The sequence below is a fragment of the Carcharodon carcharias genome, chromosome 3, assembly GCF_017639515.1.
Source record: "Carcharodon carcharias isolate sCarCar2 chromosome 3, sCarCar2.pri, whole genome shotgun sequence".
NCBI lineage: Eukaryota > Metazoa > Chordata > Chondrichthyes > Lamniformes > Lamnidae > Carcharodon > Carcharodon carcharias.
In genome coordinates, this window is record NC_054469.1 from 37,089,066 (window position 1) to 37,106,280 (window position 17,215).

Genomic DNA, 17,215 nt, shown 5'->3' on the forward strand with positions numbered 1-17,215 from the left:
GTTTACTAGACTGATACCTGGAATGAGAAGGTTGTCTTATGAGTTAAGGATGGACAGACTGGGCTTGTTTCCAATGGAGTTTAGAAGAGCGAGGGGTGACTTGATTGAAGTATATAAGATCCTGAACGGCCTTGATAAGGTGGATGTGGAAGAGATGTTTCCTCTTGTGAGTGCATCCAGAACTAGGGGGCACAATTTTAAAATTAGGGTTCAACCTTATAGGACAGAGGTGAGGAGAATTTTTTTCTCTCAGAGGGTCGTGCAACCTCGGAACTCTCTGCCTCCGAAGGTGGTTGAGGCAGGGTCGCTGAATATTTTTAAGGCAGAGGTAGATAGATTCTTGTTAGGCAATTGAATCAAAGGTAATCGGGGGTAGATAGGAATGTGGAATTCAAAACACAAACAGATCAGTTATGATCTTATTGAATGATGGAGCAGGCTTGAGGGGCCGAATGGCCTACATCTGCTCCTATTTCATATGCACATATGAATTAGGCACAGGAGTGGGCCACTCAGCTCCTCGACCCTGCTCCGCCATTTAATTTAGTCATGGCTGCTCTGAATGTAACCTCAACCCCAACTTTAACCGTATGGTCATATGATCCTATGTTTGTAAGCCTCCTCCTTCCCTCCCACTCAACAACTCCTGTATCCCCAAATTATCACTCTGGGGTTAGATGAAGTCTGAGCCATTAAAATGGGGTCACACCGGGAAAAAAATTGGGAAGCATTCTCTAATTCCCTAATAATTACAAAACTTAGCATTGGGATCCTGTTTTCCACTTGTTTCAGCTCATCTCATATTTTCTAATTAGTTTATTTTGCAGTTTTGCCAAGTATGATAACTCTTCAGTTATGTAACTGGCAACTTGTGAGCTTCAAATCTGTGCTGCAGGAACCATGAAGCAAGCCAGTTGCATTTGCAAACTTTGAAGACATTGCCAGTAGGTTTATCTAAAGCTGTTGGTGTTGCTTGAAGAAGGGGTGGGAAAAGATTTGTGCGGAACAGTAATACTGGCATGGACCAGTTGGCTCGAACGGCCTCTTTCTGTGCTTTATGTAATTCTAGGATGTACACACAGGGCAACAAGAGTGCATCGAAGGACACATCAATGGCCTAATTAATTCCACAAGGCTTAACGTTCATGGCTTGGTGGTGTAATATGCATTGGATGACTGATCAGGCTATGGAGATTTCAAGATGTTTTTTGTCAGATAGTGGTTTTATGCACATCTCTAATATAGTGCAGTCCGATATATTATATGTTACTACAAATCAGAAGTAGGCAAATTTAAATCATGATGATGGTTCCAAATTCAGAGAACTTGTAGATTTGGCGCTAATTATTTTGGCTCAGGCATTGTCCTGCAATGTTCTACTAGTTTATAGTTCACTTATTAATTACTAATCTGCTGTGTTTAATAAAGTTTATGGTCTACTTTTGGAAGTGAACTATTTCAAACCTTCAGTGGAATTTCTGCACCAAATATGAAGAGAAGGTTCTTTTTAGCATAAATGATTTAAAATGGTAGTTTGGTAGTACAGAACTTGAGTACTGCTGAAAAAAGAGATATGTCAAAGCTTTTTGTCTTGCATGCATCAGGACACTTTGCAAGAATACCAATATAAGGGAAAAACCACAATTTACACTGTATGAGAAGAGAGTGCTGATTGGTTGGCAAGTGGACTCTGATTGGTTCTACATTGCCATGGAAAATTCATTGGTGCTGGTGACTGACAGTTAACAGCCAAGCATTGTTTGAAATTTAAACTAGGCAGCTTGACCCTGATTGGTCAAGGCATTGCCCCAATGAGTCAGCGAATGGCTGTTACTTATTTTATTTAGCTGAAACATGCACAATATGTGTACCTGTTCTTTCTGTCTGCAAAGAAAAGGGCTGTGTGTATTAATATATGTAGCTTCCAGTAAAGGCAAATGCACCAAACTGACAGACTTAAATTGGATTTCAGTTTAACTCTAAGCACACTGAGGATTATTTAGCAGATGTTGTCCAACTGTGGAATCACATCTAACATAGGACACTGTGTTTTGAGTTTTACAGGCACGGGCTGGTTGCATAAGGTCTGTACCCTGCCCATTGCAGACAACAGCTGGGACATGCTGTTTGATACGATCCGCCAGTCTTTGGGATGTACGGCCTACATGCCTAGCATCACAATGACACTGAAACTCATACACCACATTACTCATTTGTGTGATACACAGAACGTCTTTTTGGCTTGACAGCAGCATTCTGTTAGTGGCAAATACCACTTGTGTTGCTACTGCATAGTGGCAGCGTGAATCAGCTAACTTCACCTGTTGCTCAAATTTTTGAGATACCTTGCCCTTCCAGGGTAATCTGAGGTAAGCTGGGCACTTTTCATGGCTGAAAGTGATGGCCTTGGGCCCGTTCATGGGTTCTTGGGATAAACAGCATGAAATGATCTGATCAGGGTAGGCATTATCCTGCAGGATATGCCCTATTTCAGCATCAAGCTTGCATGGGGAGCAAATGGCTTGGGTCCCATTACAATATAGGACCATGCTGGGGGGGTGGGGTTGGAGTTGGGAGAGGAGGGTGAGGGAAGCAGCCATAGCTTATCCAATGTGAGCATTCTTCCGCGGCTGAGACTGTTCAGCAGCAGCTCCATCGACATGCTTGGAGTCGGGCCTCTGAAGCTTTCCTGCCCACTCAAGCAATGCAAAAGCACCAAATGCTCCAGACCTTTTCGGCTCTTGTGTGCAGACTGTGCTTTAGGGGGCAGCAGGGCAATTGGCCGACTGGACAAGCTGCACAATCCCCTTGCGAAAGGCAGCCATGGCACAGTCACTGGTGGAGGTGCACACAGCCCCTTGCAATGTCTTCATTAAGGTTTGAACTAGTATCCATCATGGTTCAAGCTAACAGTGCAGCCTTGCAGTGCGGGTTAGGGGAATGCCTGTGTCTGAGCTGAGAGCACAGCATGCAGTCCAAAGGCCAAAGCTGCCGCCAATCGGTCAAGTGGAGTGGGGCAGAGGTGGGTGGGGTTTCAGACAGCCAATGAGCAGTCTACATACTGGCCATCCAAGTAGTGGCCAGCACTGTCCTGCATATGTGAAGGGGCCTTCAGACTTAACCAAAAGAGGTTCTTAGGTCACCAATGCTGATCCCCGCATCTCACTTTTTGATCCTGCAGGAGGAGAACATCAGGATCATGGAGCCTGGTGATTTAGCAGTATGCATCATGGCTTACAGAGACCAGGGAGAAGAAGAGTGGCTGAACTCCATCGCTGACGCCATAGTTGGCCTCCAACAGTGCATATGCAAGAGGGGTGCCGGGCAGCTTGACCTCACTCCAGCTTCATCTTCTCCTCAAAGAGTCAGCCAGTGGCCCCTTGGACACTCATAGTGAGGAAGATCAGCAGGTGCAAACCCCAGGGCCATCCACCCAGGTGACTCCGGGAGTGTCCAGCTCACCTGAAACCCCTCTTTGTGTGACCCCAGCAGCTCCAGGTCCACAGGCCGAGGAGGGTGCCACTGATACACAGCTGGACCCCGAAAGAAGGCCGGGGCCCTCCAGGTCTCGGCCTTCCAGTGGACACCTGCCAAAGTCATCACAGACAGGGCATAGTAGTCAGCAGGCTGGCTCCACCTCCACTATGGATGTCGAGGGAGCACCAAGATGTAGTGGCAGGGTTAGTAAGGTTAAGAAGATGTAGTTGCACAGTATGGGCATGGGCGTTAATCACTTGTACATAACGTTCACTATTGTTAATAAACTCCCAAACAATGCTTCCCTGCCTAAGCACCTTGTTCTTATGGGCAGCGTTCGTGTAACTCGGATGTCAAACCCTGGTCCCTGCACAAGATAAAGGGAAGTGTCTCAGTCCAGCAGGGTCTCTTTCCTGTGCAGTGTGTAATCTTCAGACCAAAGTAATGGTCCAGCTTCACACTCACTTGATGCGTTAGTGATGCCTGCACCTCACCAGGATGTCACAGAGTTCCATCATTCTCTCTGTGTGCTCTCAGCACCTTTGAGCTGCCCCCATCTCTTCAGCATCTGTGACCGGTGACCCTGTGCTCCTGAAGGGGTCAGGTGCTGAAGGCTGACAAAGACCCAGGTGCATTTAAAGTTTCACGGCTGCATCTCCATGATATGACCCTGATCACAGAGTGCAAGCCCTCAGCCAGACAGGAGGCAAACATTCTCAGAGGCTATGTGAAGATCTATGGACTGTCCTCACTGCTTGTCGTCATCATCCTCCCGAAATCTTGTGACTATTAGGACCTCTGCTGCATCTCCATGACACGAGCCTGAGCACTGAGGGTATGTGCGCTGCCACCAGCCGTACAGGAGTCAAATGTTCACAGATGCAAGGTGAGGATGCCAGGACTGTCCTCACTGCATCTTGTCATCATCCTCCACAAGTCTTGTGGCTATGAGGGTCTCCTGAATGCATGTGCCTCATCTGCCAGTGCGATAGCCTCACTGCTGGCATCCTCATCTTTGAGGACCTCATCACCATCATCCCCTTTATCGTCCTTCTCATTGGAGGAGATGTGCTGCTCTTCCACCTTCTCTTCAGCCAGGTTCTTCCCCTGTTGCAGGGTCAGGTTGTGCAGCATGCAGCAAGCGACAATGATGCACAGCAGCCTATGGGGACTGTATTGCAGTGCTCCTCCAGACCTGTTGAGGCACTGGAACCTCATTTTCAAGATGCCTATCATTTGCTCCACCAAAGTCCGGGTCGCAGCATGAGCCTTGTTGTACCATCAATCTGCTGAAGTCTGAGGCCACCGCACAGGCATCATCAGCCACTTCCTCTGTGGGTAGCCCTTGACCCCGAGGATCCAATCCTGCAGCGTCTCTGGACCCTGGAAGATGTCAGGGGTCTGAGACCTGCTAAGGATGTAGGAGTCATGGACGCTCCCTGGGAATCGTGTGCAGACCTGTAGGATGTGTTTGCGGTGGTGGCACATCAGCTGAAGATTCAGCAGGTGGTTGATGTAGTTGTCTGCTTGTTGCTATGGAGACCTAAGCGGCACGTGAGTGCAATCAATGGCATCCTGAACCTGTGGAAAATCAGAGATCTGCGTAAATCCCTGTGCTCTTGCTTCCTGGCTTTCCTGATCACAGGCGAAATGAACAAAGTTCAGTGCCTTCGCAAAGATGGTGTCCGTTACCTCCCGGATACATCTGTGCACGGAGGCTTGTGAGATCCCACACAGACCACCTGTGGAGTCCTGGGAGGAGCCACTGGTACAAATATTAAACGCCTCAGTCACTTTCAAATGCCCTCCATGTCCCTGTGGCGTCAAATCCGGCAGCCAGTGGAATATGTGACCAACCTAGACATGCACAGTCTTTGGCAACACTAGTTCTCAGTCGTCTGCAGGAATGACAGGCACTATCTATAGATTGACAGCTCAACGGCTCTCTGGGGATCTTCAGCCGTGTGTGCAGAGGTCCTGCCGCCCCTTTACTTCAGGGGTGTGCTCCTCCCTTTGCCCAGCCAGGTGCCTCCGCCACACTTTTTTTCTTCTTCTCTGCTTCCCTTAGGGCATGAGGCGCACCACTAAATCACCAGGATCCATGATCCTGATGTTCTTCTCCTGCAGGAGCAAAGAGGGAGACACATGGGTTAGCATAGGTGTACTAAGAACCTCTCTTGGTTAAGTCTGAAGATGCCTTCATGCATGCAGGAGAGTGCTGGTCACCACTTGGATGGCCAGTGTGTTCTATGCTCATTGGCTGTCTGAACCCCACCCACCTCCGTCCCACTCCACTTGGCCACTGGACGGCATGCTGTGCTCTCAGCTCAGGTGCAGGCATTCTCCTAACCTGCACTGCAAGGCTGCGCTGTTAGCATGGAGGAGACTGGTCCAAATCTTAATAAAGATATTGCAAGGCACTGTGAGCACCTCCACCAGTGACTGCGCCATGGCCACATTTCACAAGGGGATTGTACAACTTACCCAGTCGGCCAATTATTCTGCTCCTCCTTCAAAGGCGTATTAATTTGCAGTCTGTGCCCGAGGGGTAAAAACTTCTGGAGCATTTGGTGGCACCTTCATGCTTTTGTGTTGCTTGAGTGGGCATGAAACCTTCAGAGGCCCGACTCCAAGCATGTCAATGGAGCTGCTGCCGAACGGTCTCAGCTGCAGAAGAATGCTCACATTTGATAAGCTTTTCCAAGTGCATTGCCACTTCCATCACCCCACCCCCAACCCCTGGAATATGTTGATCTGTGCTGCTTTGCCCGCCCCACTTCCCAGCCTCACCCCACTGGAGCCCTTACCCTGGCACCGCACTGAAAACCAGCCGGGAAGTAGCAACTTGCCTGTGACACCCCCTCCTCCCAAATGCCTCTTCCTTGATGTCCTACGGGCGATGCTTGCAAGTGCTGTGCAAGGTTGTGTGAACTCACGTCCGAGTTCCCCTCAAATTTCAGGTCAGAAGGTGCACGCCTTCTAAAGGCAGTGGTAAAGCGCGCCATTCTGAAATCACACTGCCGCGAGCGGTAAATTTGACATCGGGAGATGGTATTGACGTGAGGGTACAAGAATGAGATGCAAATGCATTAAAATTAGGTTCTCGACATTGGACGGCGGGAAATGCAGCCGCCATTGACAGGCGGAGCGGACGATCACAAACTGGTTTCACAACCTCGTGAAACCACTGATTTTTGGCCTTCTCGCCATATTGTCTGCTGACACCCACCATGGCGCCTGGCACCAACTGGACTGGACGATCTGCCCAAAGCCAAATATCGGTAGACAGGGTCCAGGTTAGCCGGGTGGGTGGAGAGAGAGAGAGTGATTGAGAGCAAAGCTGGAGGGACTTCACTCAGCTTCCCAGCTGCTTGTACCATTCTGCGGAGAAGATGTGCTTAAAACAGACAAATGGGTTTTAGCTTGTCATGTGAACTCTCTCTCCAGCAGCCTGCAATTCAAACATAATTGTATATTCCATTTGTAGCTTCATTAAGTCGGGTCTGAGGGATCCCCTCTCTTAGGGCCCCATCATCTAAGCAACTAACCTTTAATGGTTCCTCTTCAACAGTTGAATACTTCAGGTGATTTTCCCTAGATGCCATGTTAACAGGGCAGGAAGGGAGGTCATTCACAATCCCCAGGGGTTGGGGGAGTGAGGGGGGCGGGGGCAGTGGGGGAAGGGGTCATTGTCTTTGGTGGGCTTTGCAGGCTTTTTGTCTCTGTCTCAATTGGGTTGGAATGTATGGTAATGTAAATTTGGGTCAGCCATCTTGAACTGTGAGTTGGAATCCCTGTTTGAACAAAGTCTGTATTTTTAAAAGTTTAATTCCTATTTCCAGCCGATGAATTAAAAAATCATTGTTTGGCAATGTCTTAGTGGCACTTTAAATTAGTTGCAGTTTAAAGAGGACAAAAGCCATGCTTAGTTTATGCTGGCACTTTTGGAATGCTTAAATGTCAGTGCACAAATTCACCTTCTTCAGATCATTGAATTCTACAGCACTGAAAAGCTGTTCAGATCTTAGTGCCTGTTCTGACTCTTTGGATGAGTTATCCAATAAATCCCTCTCCCCAGTGCGCGACAACGTTTTTCTTACAAATGGTACATTCAATTCCCTTTTGGAAATTACCATCGGACTGAGTTCCAGAACATTCCAGAACCTACTTCTAGATCAATGCATTCCAGGACAAAATGATGCAGTTATACCTCATGATAGTTTGTTCCAGAGTGTAGTTTGCACACTATATGCAATGCTTTCTCAATTTAACTTATCTCGGAGTTTGACAAGTGGTATATAATTCAAAGTGATCTGTTGGCTATAATGGCAGCTTATGCTGGTGTGCAGTGCATCGAAAATGTGACACACCTAAATTCTGGGGCAAGACAAACAGAAAGTTCTGGAAATGCTCAATAGGTCAGGCAGCATCTGTGGAGAGAACAATAGAAGCAATGAGATCACAGGACCACCCTAGTACTACAAAAAGCTTGAAATATGGTCCTTTGGTAGTACAGAACTTGAGTATTGCTGAATGACCTCCCTTCCTACCCTATTAACATGGCAGATATGGAAAATCACCTGAAGTATCGACTGTTGAAGATGAACCATTAAAGATTAGTTGCTTAGCTGATGGGACCCTTGTAAATTGTTGTTGTTTTCTTCTTATGTTGTTATTCTTGTGAAGTGTCCTGATGAGTGCAGGATGAAAAACTTTGACATGTCTCTTCTTTCAGCAATAGCTTGAAATATATTGCACCGAGGGTTCAAGTGTAGTCAAGACAGATGAGACCACTTACAACTCCTACTTCATCATCACCCTGACTCCCGGGTCATGCTGCCATGTCAATAAACACCTGAAACTACTTCACACTGAGAGGAAAATTTGAGTGTAATGGGTGGGGGGGCATAGACAAATAAAGCTGAGAATTTCAATTCTAACAATTATATCTTCTTGGTCACTCAGATTGCCCTCTAACAAGTGTGGAGGATGAGGTTTGGTTTGCAAAGAAGATGTATCCATTTCCACCACCTTGGTTGGATTCTCTCTGGTTGAAGAAGGTCGTTGCCTGGCACTTGTGTGGCGTGAATGTTACCTTGTGCTTATGGTGTGTTTATGGTGGGTGGGTGGGTGTATGTGTGTGTGTGTTTGTCTGTGTGTGTGTCTGTGGGTGCGTCAGTGTCTGTGTGTGTGTCTGTGTGTATCTGTGTGTGCGTGGATTATTTGGGCTCAATTTTACTGACCCCTGGGGAGGCGACCACCCAGTGGCTGCCTGGGGTAGGGGAAGGTTTCATGCAGTGACGAGAGGGCTGCAGGCAGGGAAACAAACCCCTGCACACCAGCAAAATCCCCAGAGGGATCCCCCCCGTTCAGCACTCAGCCCTTTGATCATATTAAATTTTTTTGTCCGACCTGCTGTATGTCTCCCGTCTGCCTCAACCATGACCGCTGCTCCCAGTGGCACCCTGACTTGACCAGCAGCTCTTGGAGATCCACATAATTGGCAGCCGCCTGTAAAATTCAGGTGGAAGTCCTGCCACCTGCTGCGCATGCTGGTGACATGCATTTCCAGCCGACTCAGGGAACTTCGCGCAAATGGTAAAATTCTGGCTTTCTATTGTTTTTTGTGTGTGATTGTATTTGTGTTGTTGTGTGCATTTGTGGTGTGTCTGGGTGTATTTGTGGTGCATGTGCGTGTATTTGAGGTGTGTATCAGTGTATTTGTGGTATGTGTCTAGAGCAGAGCTAGACGAGAGTGCAAGAGGGGGACTATGGGACAGGTAGTCAGCAGTACCTAGAGGAGAGTGTGAGAGGAGGATTCTGAGACAGACAGTCAGCAGCACCTAGAAGAGAGAGCGAGAGGAGGACTCTGGGACAGGCAGTCAGCAGCACCTAGAGAAGTCGGGAGTTGAAAAGGAGCGCAAGAAGAACTGGGAGCTGAAAAGGAGCGTGCGAGGAGTCAAGAGTTGAAGAGAAGTGTGACAGGAGTCGGGAGTTGAAGAGGAGCATGAGAGGAGTCAGCAGTTGAAGTGGAGCGCGAGAGGAGCCAGGAGTTGAAGAGGAGCACGAAAGGAGTTGGGAGTTGAAGAAGAGCGTGAGAGGAACGACGAGTTGAAAAGGAGCATGAGAGGACTTGGGAGTTGAAGAAAAGCTGGGAGAGCAGGGGAGACTGAGGGAGCTCGGTGAGGAGGGAACAAGTTGATCCTTTGAGTACCGTGAGTATGGCTGGGTAAGCATTTACTACTTTTATTGCTTATAGTTTTTAAGTTTTTATTTTGTGGTTCAACATTTGTAGGGGCTATATTCTGTAACAACGAGGAGCAGGGACGAAGGGCCCAAGAGTAATTGATATTAAGTATCTTCCAAAAGGTTTAATTTAATTTAAAGGGCTAAGTCATGGCAGGAGAGCTCAAAGCCGTAGTGTGCTCCTCCTGCTCTATGTGGGAAGCCAGGCACATTTCCAGTGCCTGGGGCCAGCATGTGTGTTGGAAGTGTCTCCAGCTACAGCTCCTGGAAGCCCGGGTTTTGGAGCTGGAGCAGCGGCTGGGGACACTGTGGAGCATCCACAAGGTGGAGAGTATCGTCGATAGCACGTATAGAGAGGTGGTCACACCGCAGGCTAAGAGTCCACAGACAGGAAGGGAATGAGTGATCACCAGGCAAAGCAAGAGGACAAGGCAGGCAGTGCAGGAATCTCCTGTGGCTATTCCCCTGCAAAACAGATATACCGCTTTGGATACTGTTGAGGGGAGTGACCTCTCAGGGGAAAGCAGCAACAGCCAAATTCGTTGCACCACAGTTGGCTCTGCTGCACAGGAGAGGAGTAAGAAGTGTGGGAATGCAATAGTTATAGGGGATTCAATTGTAGGGGAAATAGATAGGCATTTCTGTGGCCACAAACGAGACTCCAGGATGGTATGCTGCCTTCCTGGTGCTAGGGTCAAGGATGTCTCAGAGCAGCTACAGGACATTCTGAAGGGAGAGGGTGAACAGCCAGTGGCTGTGGTACACAATGGTACAAGTGACATATGTAAAAAAAGGGATGAGGTCCTAAAAGCAGAATATAGGGAGTTAGAAAGTAAGTTGAAAAGTAGGACCTCAAAGGTAGTGATCAGGATTACTACCAGTCCCATGTGCCAGTCAGAGCAGAAATAACAGGATGTATCAGATGAATACATGGCTGAAGAGATGGTGTGATGGTTTTCCGATTCCTGGGGCATTGGGACCGGTTCTGGGGGAGGTGGGATCAGTACAAACTGGACAGGTTACACCTGGGCAGGACTGGGACGGATGTCCTAGGGGGAACATTTGCTAGAGTGGTTGCGGAGTGTTTAAACTAAAATGGCAGGGGGATGGGAACCTATGCAAGGAGTCTGAGGAGGAGGAATCAAGGACAAGAACAAAAGACAGAAAGCGGAATAAGAAAAGTGATAGTCAGAGAAATCAAGGGCAAGAAACAAACAGGGCCTCAGTTAAAAATAGTGGGAATGGGACAAGTAATGTTAAAAAGACAAGCCTTAAGGCTTTGTGCCTTAACACGAGGAGCATTCTCAATAATGTGGATGAATTAACCGCGCAAATAGATGTAAAAAGGTATGATATAGTCAGGATTATGGAGACGTGGCTGCAGGGTGACCAGGGATGGGAACTGAACATCCAGAGGTATTCAGTACTTAGGAAGGACAGACAGAAAGGAAAAGGTGGTGGAGTTGCATTGCTGGTTAAAGAGGAAATTAGCGCAATAGTGAGGAAATATATTAGTTCCGATGATGTGGAATCTGTATGGGTAGAGCTGAGAAACACTAAGGGGCAAAAAACATTAGTGGGGGTTGTATATAGACCCCCAAACTGTAGTGGTGATGTTGGGAATGGCATTAAACAGGAAATTAGAGATGCATGCAATAAAGGAACATCTGTAATTGTGGGTGACTTTAATATGCAAATAGATCGGGCAAATCAAATTAGTAACAATACTGTAGAGAAGGAATTCCTGGAGTGTAAACAGGATGTTCTTCTGGACCAATACATTGAGGAACCAATGAGAGAACAGGCCATCCTCGACTGGGTATTGTGAAATGAGAAAGGAATAATTGGTATCTCGTTGTACGAGGCCCCTTCAGGATGAGCGACCATAATATGATAGAATTCTTCATCAAGATGGAGAGTGACATAGTTGATTCTGAGACATGGATCCTGAATCCTAATAAAGGAAACTACGATGGTATGAGGCGTGAGTTGGCTATGATGGATTGGGAAACATTACTTAAAGGGATGACGGTGGATAGGCAATGGCAAATATTGAAAGAGCACATGGATGAACTGCAACAATTGTTTATTCCTGTCTATTGCAAAAGTAAAACAGGAAAGGTGGCCAAACCATGGCTTACAAGGGAAATTAGAGATAGTATTACATGCAAGGAAGAGGCATAAAAATTGGCCAGAATAGACAACAGACCTGAGGATTGGGAGCAATTTCGAATTCAGCAAAGGAGGACCAAGGGATTGATTAAGAAAGGGAAAATAGAGTACGAGAGTAAGCTTGGTGGGAACATAAAAACTAACTGTAAAAGTTTCTACAGGTATGTGCAGAGAAAAAGATTGGTGAAGACAAATGTAGGTCCCTTACAGTCAGAAACAGGGGAATTTATAATGGGGAACAAAGAAATGGCTGACCAACTAAATACATACTTTGGTTCTGTCTTCACAAAGAAGGACACAAATAACATACCAGAAATGTTGGGGAACACAGGGTTTAGTGAGAGGGAGAAACTGAAATAAATCAGTATTAGTAGGGAAATGGTGTTGGAGAAATTGATGGGATTGAAGGCCAATAAATCCCTGTGCCTGATAATCTACATCCCAGAGTACTTAAGGAAGTGGCCCTAGAAATAGTGGATGCATTGGTAGGCATCTTTCGAGATTCTATAGACTCTGGAACAGTTCCTACAGATTGGAGGGTAACTAATGTAACCCCACAATTTAAAAAGCGAGGCAGAGAGAAAACAGGGAATTATAGACCAGTCAGCCTAACGTCGGTAGTGGGGAAAATTCTAGAGTCCATTATAAAAAATGTAATAGCTGAGCATGTTGAAAACAGTGGCAGAATTGGACAGAGTCAGCATGGATTTATGAAAGGGAAATCATGCTTAACAAATCTACTGGAATTTTTCAAGGATGCAACTAGTAGAGTTAATGAGGGGGAGCCAGTGGATGTGGTTTATTTGGACTTTCAGAAGGCTTTCGACAAAGTCCACATAAGAGATTGGCATATCAAATTAAAGCGCATGGAATCAGCCATGATCATAATGAATGGTGGAGCAGGCTCAAAGGGCCGAATGGCCTACTCCTCCTGCTCCTAGTTTCTATGTTATGTTCATATCTGTGGTGCGTGTCGGTGTATTGTGGTGTGTGTGGTGTATTTCTGGTGTGTATGAGTGTATTTGTTGTATGTGTGCCAGGCTGTATATGTGCTATGTGCCAGTGTATTTGTGGTATGTGAGGGTGTATTTGTGGTGTGTGTGGGTGTGTTTGTGGTGTGCGTGGGTGTACTTGTGATGTGTGTAGGTGTAGTTGTGGTGTGTGAGTGTATTTGCAGTGTATATTGTGTGTGTGTTTTTATTGTTGATGCATGTAAAAGTTGAAAGGGATCTTCAGCACTTAGACAGTTACTCTGATTTAAGGCTGTCACTTGACAAGAACTCTGTATATCTGTCTACAGCTCAAAGCATTATCTGCAGGGGTAGGATTCAATGGAACATTGAGTACACCAGTTCAAGAGGGTGAGCTGCTATATATTCAAGGTTGCAAAAAGCAGGCTTAAGAGAGAATCAAGAAGGATTTTTTTACGCAGGAGGTACCATGCATAAAATTTGAAAAGCTGAAAACTTCAAAAAACCTGTCAACTTTAAGCATTGTCGAACTCAAAAACTAGCCTGAACCATAAAGACCACAGAACTGATTTACAAGTCTAAATGTTAAGCAGCAGAGAGTGTTCTGGACTTATTGAAACTGGCCAACTTAGTTTATTTGAGGATTTAATCAGGTCTGCATTACTCACAAAGACACATTAGATCAATGGTTTGAGAAATCGAGCTGTGCAGTTAGCGACTGACCCACAGTAGGACTGTGCTCTGCAGAAAAGTAAATCCAAAAACTCCTGACCTGACAGGTTTATCAAAGAGGAAAAGCTTCTATTAAAAATGTCACTATTTCCATACCAAAATGCCAACTGTTAATGTGAACCTGGTATTCCTTTCGGAAACCTAAACAGGATGGAGGAGGGTTTCTGCTGGATTCTCCTGACCAACTGCCGAAACCTTAGGGAAACAGGCCCCAGTATTTACAAGGAGGTGGGGAGGACGAGGGGGGAGTGCTGTAACAATCGGTGTATACCTGGAAATCCCAGGGGTGGGGAGGGCCTGTTAAATTTAAATGCAGGACCTCATTATCCTTTTCCCTCTTCCAGTGGGAAAGCTAGCAGGAGGCCACAGCTGGGGGCGCATTCATGTCCCCATGTTTCCTGTCAAACAGGAGGGATCGAGGCATGGTCAGGGAGGCCTGGGTGGAGGTTGGGTTGACCTGAGTTTGATTGCATTTGTCATTTTTAACAAGGATCATCGGTTGGTGGCAACTTGTGGCTTCTTCACTGATGGATGAAAGCCTGATGGATATCTTTCTAGAATTTGGGCTTTTTTCTGTGAGTGCTCTTGACCCATTGCTACCAAAGATTAGTGATGAACCAGCTGACTGGGGCCCATAGTTAGATTTCAGATCATCATAGGATCGCTGGCAGCCTTTGTGGTCTGCATATGACTGAAGTTAGTGCCTTCGCCAAAATCCTTCTCAACCGCTGAATGCAACACCTCAAGCAGGACCTGCAACCAGAGAGTCAGTGCGGGTTCAGAAAAGGTTGAGGAACCACTGATATGGTGCTTGCAATTAGTCAGAAATGCCAAGAACAGAGCATGGATCCCTACACCATGTCTGTTGACCCTGCCAAGCCCTCGGCTGTGAGAGCCTTTGGAAAGTAATGGAGAAATTCGGCTGCCCTGAGAAATTCATCATAATGATTCCACACTTCCATCTTGAAACTGGCCAACTTAGTTTATTTGAGGATTTAATCAGGTCTGCATTACTCACAAGACACATTAGATCAATTGAGCTTTGCAGTTAGCGACTGACTTACAGTAGGATTGTGCTCTACAGAAAAGTAAATCCAAAAACTCCTGATCTGACAGGTTTATCATAGAGGAAAGGATTCTATTAAAAATGTCACTATTTCCATACTAAAATGCCAACTGTTAATGTGAACCTGGTATTCCTTTCGGAAACCTGAACAGGATGGAGGAGGGTTTCTCCGACATATACAAGTGTCTTGGATGATGGGGAGTCTTCCCACCCATTCCCAGTCACTAATGGAGTTAAACATGGCTACGTGCTAGTGCCAACCCTCCTCAGCATGTTTTTCTCTACCATGCTCTCTGAAGCTTTCCATGATGGTCATCCAGGCATTGGAATCAGAAATTGCCTAGATGGTGAGCTGCTCAATCTGAGAAAACTCCAGGCAAAGACCAAGGTCTCCAAGGACATACTTTGCGACTTCCTGTTTGTCAATGACTGTGCACTTGCTGCTGGTTCAGAGCTGGACATGCCACATGGCATGGACTTATTCTCCAATATACGTGACAGCTTTGGCCTGATGATCAGCATGAAGGAAACTGAGATAATGTACCAGCCTGCTCCAGGAAAACCCTGTCTTGAGCCCAAGGCTTCAGGCAAATGGCCAGGACCTGTTGGCGGTGGATAAGCTCACTTACCTCAGCTGCTCATTACCTCAAATTGTCCACACTAATGATGAGACGCATGCGAGAATTACATAAGCAAGGGTAGCCTTCTGCAGACTTTGAACACCAGTCTTGGAATGAAGAGGAGTAAGTTTACCTACCTAACTGAAAGTCTATTGGCAATAGTCAAGCCCACTCTGCTCTACGCATGTGAGACTTGGACTGTGTACCAGCATCATGCTAACTTTCACTTGAGCTGCCTTCAGGAGCTTCTGAAGGTCAGCTGGCAGGTCAAAATACCAGACAATGAGGTGCTAAGCTAAGCTGGCATGCCGACTATCCACACCATACTAAGTTAGTCACAACTGAGCTGGGCTGGTCATGGAGCCGGAATGTTTACCAAATTGAATCTTCTACAGAGAGTTCAAGTCTGGGGTGTGCTGCCATGGAGGTCAAAGGAAGCACTACAAAGACACATTGAGGGCTTCACTTAGGAGTTTTAATATTGATTTTGACCCAGGGAGAAGCTTGTCCTGGATCACTACACCTGGCGCAACCAAATAGAATACGGTGTGGCCTCCTTTGAAGGTAAGCAGGTATCAGAGGCAGAGAGAAAATGCAAGCAGAGGAAATTCCAAGCCAGCAACTCATTTAAAACACAATTTTTAAAAATTATTCATGGGATGTGGGTGTCGCTGGCTAGGCCAGGGTTTATTTCCCATCCATAATTGCCCTTGAGAAGGTGGTGGTGAGCTGCCTTTTTGAATCGCTGCAGACCCTGTGATGTAGATACACCCATAGCGCTGTTAGGGAGGGAGTTCCAGGATTTTGACCACAGCCTTGTCCTAGGTGGTAGCGGTCATGGGTTTGGAAGGTCCTGGCTAAGGAGCCTTGGTGAAATCCTGCAGTGCATCTTGTTGATGGTACACACTGCTGCTACTGTGCATCTGTGATGGAGGGAGTGAATGTTTGTGCAATCAAGTGGGCTGCTTTGTCCTGGATGGTGTTGAGCTTCTTGAGCTTTCTGGGAGCTGTACTCATCCAGGAAAGTGGAGAGTGTTATATCACACTCCTGACTTGTGCCTTGTAGATTGTGGACAGGATTCCTAGCCTCTGACTTGATCTTGTAGCCACAGTATTTATATGGCTAGTCCAGTTCAGTTTCTGGTCAATGGGAACCCCCAGGATGTTGGGGGATTCAGTGATAGTAATGTCATTGAATATCAAGGAATGCTGGGTAGATTCTCTTTTGTTGGAGATTGTCAATGCCTGGCACTTGTGTGGCACGAATGTTACTTGCCACTTGTCAGCCCAAGCCTGGATACTGTCCAGGTCTTGATGCATTTGGACATGGACTGCTTCAGTATCTGAGGAGTTGCTGATGGTGCTGAACATTGTGTAATCATCAGCAAACATCCCCACTTTTGACTTTATGATGGAAGGAAGGTCATTGATGAAGCAGCTGAAGATGGTTGGGCCGAGGACACCACCCTGAGGAACTCCTACAGTGATGTTCTGGAGCTGAGATTGATCTCCAATAACCACAACCATCTTCCTTTGTGCTAAGTTTTACTCCGACCAGTGGAGAGTTATCCTCTGATTCCCATTGACTCCGGTTTTGCTAGGGCTCCTTGATGCCACACTCAGTCAAATGCTGTCTTGATTTCAAGGGCAGTAACTCTCACCTCACCTCGAGAGTTTAGCTCTTTTGTCCATGTTTGAACCAAAGCTGTAATGAGGTCAGGATCTGAGTGACCCTGGCAGAAACCAAACTAAAAGTCAGTGAGCAGGTTATTACTAAGCAATTGATAGCACTTTTGATGACCCCTTCCATTACTTTACTGAGTAGACTGATGGGGCGGTAATTGGGAAGGCTGGATTTGTCCTGCTTTTTGTGTACAGGACATACCTGGGCAATTTTCCACATTGCCAGGTAGATGCTAGTGTTGTAGCTA